This window comes from Pundamilia nyererei, unplaced genomic scaffold (genome assembly GCF_000239375.1).
Source record: "Pundamilia nyererei isolate P.nyererei 1_Seehausen unplaced genomic scaffold, PunNye1.0 scaffold00046, whole genome shotgun sequence".
Lineage (NCBI taxonomy): Eukaryota > Metazoa > Chordata > Actinopteri > Cichliformes > Cichlidae > Pundamilia > Pundamilia nyererei.
Genome location: NW_005187447.1, coordinates 1,678,544 through 1,692,721, shown reverse-complemented (window position 1 = coordinate 1,692,721; position 14,178 = coordinate 1,678,544). Strand labels below are relative to the sequence as shown.

At 37.4% G+C, this 14,178-nt stretch overlaps 1 protein-coding gene across 5 annotated transcripts in view; it reads right to left on the bottom strand.

Annotated features, from left to right (window-relative positions):
* Nucleotides 1-13,932, bottom strand: part of clocka (clock circadian regulator a) — a 31,699-nt gene extending 17,767 nt beyond the window's left edge. For 4 of the 5 annotated variants that reach the window (XM_013910661.1, XM_013910665.1, XM_013910664.1 and 1 more), the window contains exons 1-2: nt 13,828-13,932; nt 6,210-6,294 (exon numbers count right to left, since the gene is read on the bottom strand). The gene's annotated coding sequence lies outside the window, so the exon portion shown is untranslated. Of the gene's footprint in view, nt 1-6,209; nt 6,295-13,529; nt 13,610-13,827 lie in introns of those variants that run through there. The other variant, XM_013910662.1, reaches the window with a different exon arrangement.
* Nucleotides 13,933-14,178: the final 246 nt, after the last annotated feature.

Sequence of the window (14,178 nt, the reverse complement as noted above, 5' to 3'; positions counted from 1 at the left end):
AATAGCTCAGCCGAATTCCTCCGCAGCTGATACTCTCTCCATCATACACTAAGAATTATTAGACTACCGCGAGCGACTCCTTTTGTCATGAACTGGAGTCTGTGGATGTGAAACACTCTGCAGGTTCCACCTGTGCAGCAGTGCAGTAACACATGTGTTCTGTAAACATTACTGCACTGTTGTCTTCATGCAGTGAACATGGCTACGCACCAATTCAAACAGTACTTTTTGTCCCTAACTTATAATAAAGCAGATTCTACTTGTGAGGCAGAGCACTTTTACTTCTCAGTTAAGGGGGTCGTGGAAAGCAGAGAAAAAGAGCCAAAGATCCAAAAATGGATAGAAGATAGAATACAGCAAAAGCAGCTTTCACATATGACTCAGTAAGCTCGGAAATTAACAAAAAAAAATTAACAAAACGCTAGATTACTACAATTTGTCTGACCAGAAATACTCAGTTAAATTATTCTAAAGCCCTGTCCACATATAGAGCAATAAACACAATGCTAACCGTAGGTCACAAGTATGCATTAATGCCTTCAGCTGTGTCGGTAACCCAGTAATGTATTTACAAGGTTACCTATGCATTAGTCAGTGGTATCCTTTGTTACCTTTCGTGGTCATGTCACGAAAGATAACAAATCAATCACTTCCTCTCAGAGCAGAGAAAATTTTAACTTGCTGCTTCTAGTCATTAAAAGTTACTGTTCCTGCTGTCGCTGAAAGTCTTTGAATTTCACTAACATTCTGCAGTCACTGGTCCCTACATCACTGACAGCCTCTTCCTATGTGCATGTAATGTATTAACTTTCTGCACTGGTCTGTTGATGTTAACAGTGAGGAAAGCACACAATTTTATAACTGAAGAATGTTACTTAAGGTCCTTAAATACACTGATGATTTGTACAGATGTTGTTTGATTTAAAAAAATTAGACTGTCCTCGGGTTTGGATATTTTGTTTTGTTTGTTTTTTGGCTTTTAGCCCAAAATTCTATAATTCTCTCTCATTTATGGCTCAACCAAACTAGAGTAAAAATAGTCCACCAACCTCCTACAAGAGAGAAAATTAAATAAATAAAATAAACATCATCAGTGGTGATTGCTTTGAATATTTTCCACCAACTACACAGAGATTCTGAGCGTGCAGCAACCTCTCGGCACCCGCTTTCAATCACAAAACTACTACAAAGGTCGCTAAGTGGAGGGAAACCTGTCTCAATCACAACAATTGCAGTGTGACATGGAATGACTAGAATTACTATCAGACAGACTGGTGAAAGTTTTATTATTAATTCTCATCCAATTCATTGCCAAAATGCTGCACTCAATCTTAGTCAGTCTGCACTGGTGAGCACAAATTGCCTGCGACATGTCTCTGTGGTTGTTTGCAATAATTTTGGTTATGCCGCAATTTCCGAATGCCTAATGTGACTATAGCAATAAACAACTGGTAAATTAGTCACAGGGAATATCCCTAGTTTACACTGGACAGTATTAAATAACTGTATAATGATTATATTCCACTCTAATGAGAGCAGGAACCATTTGTTCATATGCAGGCTGGAGCAGCAGCTACTAATACAGATGCACAATAAAGCCCCAGACAGCTCCGCCTGTCATGGTTATTTAAAATGAAAATGTCAGGATGAAAATGTTTTCTCCCTCACAATGTTATTAAAACAAGACCTTTTGTTATGGTGTTATTCATCAGTATTCTGTCTTCGAAGCATTCAAAGAAGTCAAGTCAGCTTGCAGATGCGAATGAAAAGTTTTTGCCTTTTACATTCATAAAAAACAAATATATCAGTAATCTAGACAAGACAATCAGAAAACCCATCACTTATTTTCAGTGACTTATCCTGTGAATATGACGCTTTTAACACCAAATATTTGGGCCAAGACTTCCTGGTTTTATTAGATTGATTATCAATCACTTTTATTATCAAAATTTACACATTATATATTTAACTCCGCTATAATCTTACGATATTTAGTTGACTAAAACTAGACTAAAAAAAAAAAAACAGATGCCTTAATTATGACTAAAATTAAAATCAAATCAATTTAAACCAGAAAAAACCCAGTATCAAAAAATCTCATCTCAAAAGATTCTGCATACCAGTCAGTTTATAACTAAATATTTAACTCAGGAAGTTGTCTGTGCACCAAACCAGACAGTCTTGCAAACAATCCTCATACTTTAAGTCCAATTCATTTGAACATTCTTCCAGCCTGTTAGAAACCTAATTTAATGGCTCTCTAGATCAGGGGTGTCAAACTCAAATACACAGTAGGCCAAAATTCTAAATGGAACAAAGTCGCGGGCTAACATTAATATTTATTGAAAAAAAAAATCTTCCTCTAGATATAAGAATGAATCTTTTCTTATGGACTCAAACAAGTTTAGCTGAAAAACTGAATATGGAACAGCAAAGCTTAATACTAAACAATATATACATTAGCTGTATAATACCAGTAGGCCTGCTCTAATAGTAATTTGGTATGGCTTTGCGGGCCAAATGTAATTAGGCTGCGGGCCAAATTTGGCCCGCGGGCCAGAGTTTGACACCTATGCTCTAGATGCTTTTCTCAAGTCTAAAATATGACGCAGTGCCCTAAATAATGTTAAGGCAAAACAGTTTAAAAAGGGACATTTTGTGAAACTTTGAACCCAAACTACAGATAACACTGTCCAGCAGGTCTTATATCACATGAGTAGATGAACTCTGGTTTCATAGCAACCTTTGTGTTTTCCCCATCATCTGTCAAAACCCCGATACCTGAGAACAGGGGATGGGTGAACTCTCATTGATCCCAAGTGTGGGAGCACAGACCACAGCTTTAACAAGATTTCTTGAAAGTCTGTCAACCACTTAAAAACCTGTGGTGCTTATAAGCCTCACCCTTTATTCTCACACAATTTTCAGCAAAACAGACACAATGCGGGGTTTAGAAAGCCATAAGGAAGAGAGGGTGTTCATTCTGCTGTAAGTGATAGCAAATATCTAGGATAATATTATGCAGTTTTAACAAGCAGCAACAGCAACAGCCTCACTGCCAAGCAGGTCACACAAATCAACAACAACACTTTGGTGAATAAATTACTCAGTCACACATCCTGTGAGAGGCAGCTTCAAGGTCTGCACATCCTAGTGGCATTCACACAGCAATTAATGATGCGATTCTCTCAGTTTACAGGCAGAGCAGTCTTTCCTGTGGCTAGTGGAAGATTCGATGGTTTTAATAATGTCATACTCATTTGGCCTGTAAGCAATAAAATCCACAGCACAAGCTTGTCAACATTGCCCACCAGTCTGCTGCACAGTTATACCAACCATACTAAACACAGGGCAGCCAGCTGTGTTTCCACTCACTGCACACACATCCTCAGGCCCAGCGGCACAAAAGGAGTCTTTGTTTTGCATTTTTAATCCACAGACAGGAATCTTTGAGACACAAGCCGCAGTAGTTGGCAGGGGCCCCTTGACTACTGCTGCCCTCCTCTCCCAGAAGAGCAGGACCTGAGCCAGGGGCCTAATCCTGACGCCAAGTGGGTCACTGGAGTTCAGGAGGACGACTGGCAGCATGGGGAAAGCAATCAAAATTAAATGTGGACTTGCAGCCCTATATGACCAACATTTGACCACAAGAAGACAACCACTTAAATAAGAATCAACACTGCATTCCCACCGTACAAGCAGTAGCCCTCTGAGCAAACTGAACAAGTAGAAAACCTGCACAAGTAATGATATTACTTGACTGCTCTGTCTGAGATTATGCGCTTGTCCTTTTCCAGATGACTTAGCAACATTATTTTCCACAGATTAATATATCAGGGCACACCCAAACAACTTTGCTCTGGCCAAAATCTCTCTTTATTGACTGGAGTTAATCTCAGATAAAGAGTGCACTCTTCCGTTGTCTGCCACTACACAAGCTTAAATTAAACATCATTCATCATGCAGAACTCACAAACAAGTGACATGGGATCTAAAAGTCTAACAAGACCTGTGTAGATATGCAATGTAGCAAACATCCTTACACGTCAGTTGAGCTATTGTTTAATCATTAGAAATAAAGTAAAGCGGATGCAGTGGGCATGTCTATCTACAGTGTTCTTTGGCATTAACTACGCTGGACTACATTTATTGATTGACTGAACTTTTCAGAGATAGCCAAAGATAGCCATATCTGCTTTTAGCTCAGCCTTTGAATGTAACAGGACATTTCTGCAATGCATGTACAAAAATCCAGTCTTAGTTTTAAACCATATTATCTTTTGACTACAGGCAGAAAATAATCATTCTGAAGATGTTACACGTTTTACCATTTTTCATTAAACAGTGTTAGCATAAAAAGGTAATGTTTGAACAACAAGAAATTGTCATTTTGATTAAAACTAAACAACCCCTCAGCTTCTAAACTATAAAACATCTACTGTCCACTTTTGTTTGAGCAAAACTTCCATAATAAAGGGAAATGCTTGTATGCCATTAACGCCATTACGTGAAATGGGAATTGCACCGATTATACATATTTTTAGCAAGCTGTGTGCAGTTGTATTTTAAGTCTCCCCATATAATTGCAGAATCAGTTGTGACTTAAAGTTTAAAAATAAAAGAATTTCGCTCCACACAAACTAAAGAGGAAATTGCAATAATAGTTAATAATCCCATGACCGTGGCTTGTGATAGCACATATAGTGTTAGATATTTCTATGAATTTCAGCCCTAATAATAACACTTGTTATAAAGACCCCCAAATCCAACGCCTTTCTGCACTGAATAAATAATTATAAAACATTATTTTTTACTTGCCGTTACTGGACAAAGTCAAATAATGTCAATGATGTGTGCAAATAAAACATTTTTCCCTCATGTACTGCACCACATTAAGTCTTTTTCAATGTGTATAATGTATATTCTTATGAAACAATTACAGCAAACACTAAAAAGAACAGCGAGTTAGAAAAGAAAGAGGCTACTAGCCCATTTGTACTTGAAGTTATATCAGTCACCGTTGGCATAACCAGAGTCATAAAGTGATATGGTGAATACAAAATCCAAAAAAATAAAAATATATTAGTCAATTCTATAACAGTCTAGTCTGATGATCCACAGACACTGAGCTCTGAATCAAGTTGTTAATAAAACCATGATGTTGTCAAAAACTATGGACACGTCTTGTAGAAGAATAACTTGCACCTTAATTTGGGCCAAAACAATTTTTTGTTGTTTTTTAATATAAAAATCTCAATCTCATTTGAGTGATGTTTCTGTACTTTTAGTTTTTAAGTCAGAGTGACCTTTAAAATTATTATACTCAGGCTCTCTCCTACTGATTCACAAAAGAGCTTCAAATAACTGCCTGGAGGCATTTCCAAGATGTCTAGGTTCTAGATTTTTCTAGAAGGACTCTGAGTTAACACCAAACTGCTGAAAAACATCGTGCATAATATTATGACATAAAAGAAGAATGGTGGCAATAAAAAATATATATATCATTGGTTCTTCTCTATTGATTTTGATATTTTTATTTAAACAACCCATCTTGGGTCTGATTTACCCAACAGTATGGCATCTAATCAGCTATGTCTGTAGCCACGGACATAGCTGTCTTTAACAAAAGCTAATTATTATGGGTTAAGGCCACCTTAAACCTATACTTTAAGCCTAATCTAATTAATATTTAACAGAGTAACACAGGGAATCCAGATTAAAAATATGAAAAAGAGAGATTCAGTTTAGTTTTAACTATTAAGCAGGAAAAGATAAATACATACAATAGATTATACATTTACATTTATCCAGACTAGGCCTCTTGTAATATACCTTTAGAGAGCTTAACGAGACACAATGTGTGTATAACAACAGTAGTGATAGAGCTTTTGTCTGAAGTTAATCAAGGTTATAGCAAGATGTAGTCAAAGAACTGAACTACTTTGGATCTTCGCATGACAAATTCATTTGAAATTCTCTGGTGACTCAGCCAGCACCATTCTCATTTCCATATTCATCATTTTCATGACAGACTGCAAATCAAAAATAGAGCACTACTGAAACATGGACGAATAATAGCTCTGTAACAGCTTCTGATGAATTAGACTTTAAACAGCCTAATTAACCCAGGCGAATATGCACAAGCTCTAAACAGTCCACTGCTGCAACCCGGAGCTAAATTCAGTGGTTAATTTCCAAGAAAGTCTTACCTTTTGTCTTTGAGTGGTGCTTAATTCGCCAACTCCTCCACCTCAATATAGTTAAAACTTGTAGTTAAAACTTGTCCGAATTCACCTGTTGAACAGAAAGAAAAAGAGCTAAAATTACAAATTGGTGGCTTTGAGAAAAGAGTTTCATCACTGACTCAGAGCTAAAACATCTGGGTCATCACGAGCCTCCCACAGCACTGCAGAAATAAGATGACACACACTTCATTCACCAGCTTTGAAAGGGTCTCTTCACAGATAACATAAATAAAAAAATATGTTAACCTGAATGTTAGTTTGTGCAATCGTAAGAAAAAGTGATGCTGAAGGAGTGTGCGAGTGTGCGTGTGTGTTTCAGCACCACACTCGTAAATTGTATTCCACTGAAACGGCCTTACTTAGAGTATCTAGTTATATAGATACTCTCTGGAGAGTACACAGTTCTGGTTCTGTTGGATCTCAGCTCTGCTTTTGATACTGTAGATCACAGTAGCATGATAAACAGACTCAAGAACTTGTTTGGGATTACTGTTTTAAAATGGTTTATGTCATATTTGTCTTAGAGATCTTTTACTGTTTGCATGAATTATGTGACGTCAGAATCAACAATTTTGCCATGTGGGGTACCTCAAGGATCTGTCCTGGGTCCAGTTTTCTTTCTACTTTATATATTCCCCCTAGGCCAAATTATTAAGCGCTATAAAAATATCTCCTATCATCTCTATGCTGATGACATTCAACTATACTGTTCCTTCAGGATTTCTGAGTTTTAGAAATTGTTTAATTTAAGTAATTGCCTGACAGAAATCAGCCATGGTTAAATGACAATTTAACCACGGTTCCAACTAAACTGTGATAAAACTGAAACTCTAATTATTGCTCCAGGCCACATGGTCTCAGAAATTAGACAGCATATCAGCTTCCTAGACCCTTATGATTTTATTTCCTCCCGTTTAGACTACTGTAATGGTCTTTTTACTTGTTTTAACAAATCAGCCTTAAATCGTCTTCAGACTGTGCAGAATACTGCAGCACCTCTCTTAACAGGCATCAAGAGAAGATCTCATATTACTCTAGTTTTAGCCTCCCTTCACTGGTTGCCTGTAAGTTTTAGGTTTCATTTTAAAATTTTAGTTCTAACCTTTAGGGCCCTACATGGTCAAGCTCCCCAATATTTATCGACCTGCTGAAACCACATTCGTCTTCTCGAGCTTTAAGGTCATTATATCAGAGACTGCTGGTGGTACCGCGCACTTTCAGGCAGTGGCACCACGGCTGTGGAATTCTCTTCCACTGTCTCTACGCTGCACGGACTCCATTGATTCTTTTAAATACAAAAGCATTTTATTAATTTCCTCTTATGTTGTTTTTATTGTTTTACATTGTTGTTTTATTTACTGTTACATTGTTTTATATTTCCATTTCTTGTGTTGTAAAGCACTTTGTGATTTTTATCTGTGAAAAGCACTATATAAATACATTTTACTTACTTACTTTACTTACTTACAATAATTATTGTCACATATTATGCCTGAATGTCTATTTTCTTGTAACTGTGCGGACTCGTCCACAGAAAAGTATCCACTAACTATTTTTATTTTTCAGTTGCCAATTCATTAGTTAAGAAAAAAAGAAAATAGCGTCAACAAAAATGTCACATTTGCCTGAAATTAAATCAATATCTTGGTAAAAAAAAAAAAAAAACTATTAAAAATCTTAAATGCATTAATTAAACATAAAGAAACTGAGCAAAACAGAATATTCTAGAAAATGTGAAGCTGCAGCCAAAAGTTGTTTAATATCTCGCTTGGCGCCCAACTTAATGCTGGTAATTACAAATGTTAATTTACTTTATACGTGGAAAAACTCCACAGGTAATAATATTGTTTCAGCAATAATGAATGGATGTTCTAGTTACCGTCTATATTTAACTGACTTCTTATCATTAAATAGAATCATGATGCTTTTACAGCCTACAGGGTGCAAACAGTCATAACCTCAAACAAACAGTAGCATACAAATATGTGTAAGTACAGACTTGGAAGCATCAATGTAAAAACTTGGGTTCGGCTTAGGCAACATTGGCACAAGACGCAACTGATCAAATTCCACATTTTCCAACACAAAAAAAAACTTTTTACAAATTATCTATTTGGTTTTTGTCACATTTCTCTGTGCTTTTGTCTTTTACTAAAAAAATAACGAGTCATTTTCAGAAATACAAAATCATTAGTGAAGTTGCTGGTATACTAACGTCACTTTTAGGGGAAACCCCAGTAGACTTGACCTATTTTTTTCTTCATCATAGTAGCATCATTCTAAGACAGTTTTCAATTCCACCTAATCTCCATGTAGATCAGCTTCTTTATTTTTACAAGAATTACTTGCTGTCAAAAAAAGTTACCTTTGCTCTGTATTGTATATTTAAAGATTTTACTGCATTTAAATTTAATTTATGATGTTTAACTTACAATAATATCATAATTAAACCAACAGATTACTAGCAGCAAAAAGAAGGTGAAACATAAGCAAGACTGCACTGTATTTTTACTACTCACTAATTATCCATTCTGGTAAAGCACAAACAATGAGTATAATAAAAACATAAGTATATAGTTCAGTCCTTATATCTGTCACAGATATACAGTTGTTATCTCAGCAACACATTTTTACAAGTTCAAAAGTTCAACATCAAACAAGCCTCCGCCTGCACCTCGTCAGCTCCCATAACTCCGATATCACTGCGCATACTGAGCCAAAGAGATAAATTGTTTACTAAGAAATGGAACTAGTGTTTAGGTCACACAAAGAAACAACTGCTGACAAAGTCTGTGAATGAAGAGGAAAAATCCTCTCAGCTCTCAGTGAAAGGTCAGTGTGACACAAACAACCCTGTGTGGTGAAAGGATTTCTCTGCAACTAATGCTGCTGTCAGAGATCATTGTCCTCTAAAGGCTTGGGGACAGCAAAGAGAAATCTTCACGAGCTTGTTAATATTTCACTTGCCACTGCTCTGTGTGAAAAACGAATTATGAGCCAACACATAATTCATTAATTTGGTAATTAATATGTTGGTTTCAATAAAACTTCAAAAGAAAAATATACTGTTTAACAGTGTACCATCTTGATGTCTGAAAATTATTTTGAGAATATTTACATCATATTTATTATAATACATTATTATTTACTACAAAAAACAGTGATAAATTTATTTAGATCTTATAATGTGGTCTTCTTATTAAAGGTGGACTGTTATTATTCCACTGACCTCCAGTCTTTTTTTAACTACCATCAAAAACAAAATAAAGCGTAGCCTGCTTTAGAACAGCATGACATATCACTTCATTACAGTCAACATAAACAATCTAGTAGCTGATTTCTGTTAGTGAGCTTTTGAATAACTGGCTTCATCAAGTGTAAACATCAAATGTTAGCAGTTAAAATGTTTGTTTGTTTTTTAACAAATACCACTTTATTTCACCCCAAGATAAATCGCTCTTATGTTAGTGGAAGGGGTTTCTGTGTCCCTGTGATCCCAGGGGCTATACTGTCAAGGGCTTTAGCCCTGGTTGGGTCTCCTAAGGCAAACTGGCCCTGGGTGGGGAGACAAATGAAGAGCGATTCCGAGTACCCTGTGAAAAGAAATTACTGTGGTTACTGGGGCCCAACCTTGGAGCCAAGAGAGGTAGCTCAAGAGAGAGCATCTAGTGGCCAGGCCTTAGGGGCCAAAACATTCTCGGCATGAACCTACTGTGGATTATGGACAAGTTGTTGCCCCAAGTGGAGAAATTCAAATATCCTGGAGTCTTATTCAAAGTGAGGGAAGTGGGAGATTAAAAGACTGACTGTGGCATTGCACCAGTTTGTCGTGGTGAAGCGAGAGCTAAGCGTAAAACTGAAGCTATCGATTTAGTGGTCTATGTATGTCCCTATAAGCTTTGGGTAGTCACTAAAGGAATGAGACTGCGGATACAAGTGGAAGAAATGAGTCTTCTTTGAAAGGTGGCTTGGAGATAGGGTAAGGAGTTCTTACAAGAGGGAATCAGTGTAGAGCTGCTATTCCTTCACAGAGAAAGAAACCAGTTTAGGTGGTTTGGGCATCTGACTTTGCTGCCTGGGTGAGGTGTTCCGGGCATGTCGTACTGCAAGGAGGGCCAAGGGTAGACCCGGGACAAGTTGGAGAGATTACATCTCTCGGCTGGCCTGGGAACACTTTGTGTTTCCCCAGATTAGCTGAAGGAGTTGGCTGGGAAGAGGGAAACCTCTGCAGATAAACTGCAGAAAAATGGATCCATGGATAGATAGCTTAATGGATGGATATTGTATTTCAGCAGAAACAAAATCTTACACAACTTCAACAGGCAATGCAATCCAAATGACACAACAAAAAATTATTAAAACAGCAGTAAGGTTCCCTACTAGTGAAATCAGCATAATAAATGGCTGTAATGATAAGTTGATCTATCTCATTACAAAAGAATTGTAACCTCTGAGTCATTGTGAAATTGCATTTCACATCAAAAGAGGAAATACCTGTCAAATTTTTTCAGGTTTTTAGGTCAAGTTAAATGCTGACTTATCAACTCCTGTTTTCAGTAACAACTTCAGATGTAAAACCCATCAACAGCCAAAACTCTCATACAATAATTATTTGTAGTAATTGAAAAAAAAAAAAAAGCAACAAGCAAGAGATTCGTCTGAAAAAGGCTTTAGAAGTCATCCTCTGGCAGAGATTGAAAACAAAGCAATTAGTTTGTCTGACAAAATGCAGCAAAGACATGGTTAGGAACTTAAGAAACATAATATTACTAAGACAGGGTTGGACGAAAGACTTCTGAATGGAAATCTGGTGCTTGAATTCTATAGATGGATGCTGTAGCACAGATTTTGAGAGGAAAATGACCCTGAGGACACGATGCTATAGTAGTCATCCTTGACACAGTGTGCAGTTCACATTCAAAACAAATGCACCAAGTTCATGGCATCAATGATTACTCAAGCAAAACACAAACTCTGTAATGTGAACTGACTAATGCAACTTCCGAAATTCAGCACAGCACTCCAATCTGCTGACTAACAGTATCAACTATAGATATAAAGCCCGAGTAGTGCCATTACCTTTTATCTGTCCTCTGAATAGCTGAAAGCTGCCAGAGAACATTGCACTGAATCAACACAGGCTCCTGTCTATCAGGAAAACTTGATATGACAGGCGTTCAGTAATTACATTATTAGGCATAGCAGGTAATAATATAATCTGTATGTGTTCCTCTACCTCCGTCATAGCTCACGGTGTTGCCAGTCCCTCCTCCTCCGTTTAAAGAAAATCTGCCATGCTCTACTGCTGCTTTTTATTCCAAATAGCCACAGCATCTAACGCACAAAACACTTATTCCCTGTAAATGTAAATGTGCAGTTGAGGTTTTAGAATAAAGTAGAAAAAACGTGACGCTTAAATTAAGATGCCAAGTAGAAACAGATAACACAAGTAAAATCTAATCTACCAAAGCAGAGAGAAAGTGGAGAAAGAGAAAATTTCTGCTTCCTCCTTTTACCTGCAGCACAATGTAGTGCCAGCAACTAAAAAGGTGTCAAAGTATTTTCCATGCTCTGCTAACAGCTTCAACATCTATTTATGGGTAAAAATGGAGTACAGAGACTGTACCGTCTGTAAACACAGCTGCCAAAGATTTATCAGTTAATACAGCTTGACCAACACTGGACCCTTTTTTTTTTACTTAAAAATTCTGAAAACAACAAGTCATTTAGACACATTTAAAGTAATCAAAGGCACACACTAAGATGCCTTTGATCCATCTTTTTTCCGACCATTATTAGAACATTTTCCGTTGTAAGAGAAACAAAGGAAGAGGGAAACTGCTCCCAAATTACTTCAGGTTAGTACTTCTCTACAGTCACGGTTACTCATCAGTCAATGAATATCATGCCAAATAGATATATCTGTTACTTGTATATATATCTATAGAAAGATGATAAAAAGGAAGATACCAACTTGATAGTTTAATTAGTTTAATGATTAACAATGAAATCAAATCCTCACTATTGCGTTTACTGCCCATCACCACAGGCAAAAAAATAAAGGGTAAGCCTGGAAGAAGAAAAAAAACACACAACCTTAAGAGTGGTTCTAGTTGTTCTTAATCACAACAGACAGCATTGTAATTAAAGGTATTTTTCAGCTTCCAGGCTTAAGTTAAAGTCTATGCCATTTGCCCACAATTAAAAAGCTATGACAGTGACAAATAATAAATACTGATTTGCAGTTGTGGTTCTCGAAATGAACAGAGTGCACAAAGTGAAGCGTATAAACCATTTCAATACTGTTTGTATAAAAACGCCAGGTTGGCATGTTAGTCACCAGTTTATGTACTGTATAAAAACAGATCTGTCATGTTTTATGAAATCTGAACTTAATTAAACAGAATCAAATAACTTTGATTAGTGAAAGTCTTCTGTGTATCCAATTAGTGTCAAAAGGAGAAATACTCTTTATTCTGGGACAACAAAAAAGGAAGAAAAACAAAAAGTCTGAGAGAGAACCTTAGCTTTGAAGTGACCATTTCAGAAATACAGCGTGGTTACTGGTGTCTTGCTCAGAATAAATTACTGTAAAAATCAATTTCTAATTACAGAAAAACAAATCTTGCTTTATTTTTTATATCATAGGGCTGCCACAGCTCTCCACTGTGTTCAGTTTGCAGGCAGCAGTGTCAGCAACGCAGCAAGTAAAGCTTTGCTGACACCCGTATGAGACTATACAGTTTCTCATTAGCATCTACAAGCTATGATCCAGCTGTGTCCAGACACTTCTGGACCAGACTGACAGAAGATGAGACGCGATCGATTTTAGGACAGGTGAATAAGGAGCACCCGGGGCGGATATAGGGCTCGAAATCTGAGAGAAATGACAAGAGTCACAAAGATTAACACAGAGGGGGGAATAAAAGACATACGTCTTCTAAATTAAATTTTTTTTAAAAAAGACGCGTAAATATAGAAATATGTGCCGATGAGGCATTCACGGTGGTAGCGTTTGTAAAAATCAACTGAGCTTGAACCTTGACGCGACAAACACAGGTACAGCTCATGTTTCCCTCCGTCTCCTCCTGCCTGCGATGCCGGCCGGTACACCGGGTACTGATTGCCTGGAGGCTAACGCCACCTAGCTTGCTTCGCTAACGCCAATTACAGCAACAAACCAATAGCTATATACTTTAACACACTTCCCGAGACGTGTGACACACACTGGGAATATATGTACACCCGATTTAAAAAGAAGAAGAAGAAGATAAAACAACATACCTGTCTGTATCGTACGTCGCTGACTCGCGACTTTATAATAGAAGGTAGCGCGTTTGACTCGTCGGCAACAATGTACTGTATGTGTGTCAACCCACTTTCAGCTGAAGCTAGCTAGCTAACGTGCAGCATTAGATAAGAATGTGGGTCACCGGGCCTTTGGCCAGTCTCTGTCACCAAAGAAGCCGAAGCAAAACTGTTCCGTTTACACATTTACGTCTGTCGATAGTATACACAGAAGCTGCGGATAAAAGCGACACAAATACGGAGCGGAACCAAACGGTTGCGAGTTGACACTTACCCCGAGCAGTCTCCTCTTTCATCGGGATATCCCTGCAGCCAGTGGCGCTGCAGACGGTTGACTGCGCAGCGCTCAGGCAGACTCACTGGAGCTGGAAACGGTGCCAAGAGAGCCTACCTCCCTACAGATCCACTGTTTACACATAAATTACACCTGGCTGGAGAGGCCTGATCCAAATCCAGATTTACCTACATTACATTACCCGTAAAAAGTTAATAGAGAAGTCCCAAAAATGAAAGTAACTATATCCTCCAGCTCAGCAGATTAATTTTTTTTCATGCTTCAAATATTTTTGATTAACGTCTCTGTATTTTGATTACTGTGTATTCAAAATGCCTTTGAGGACAAGTC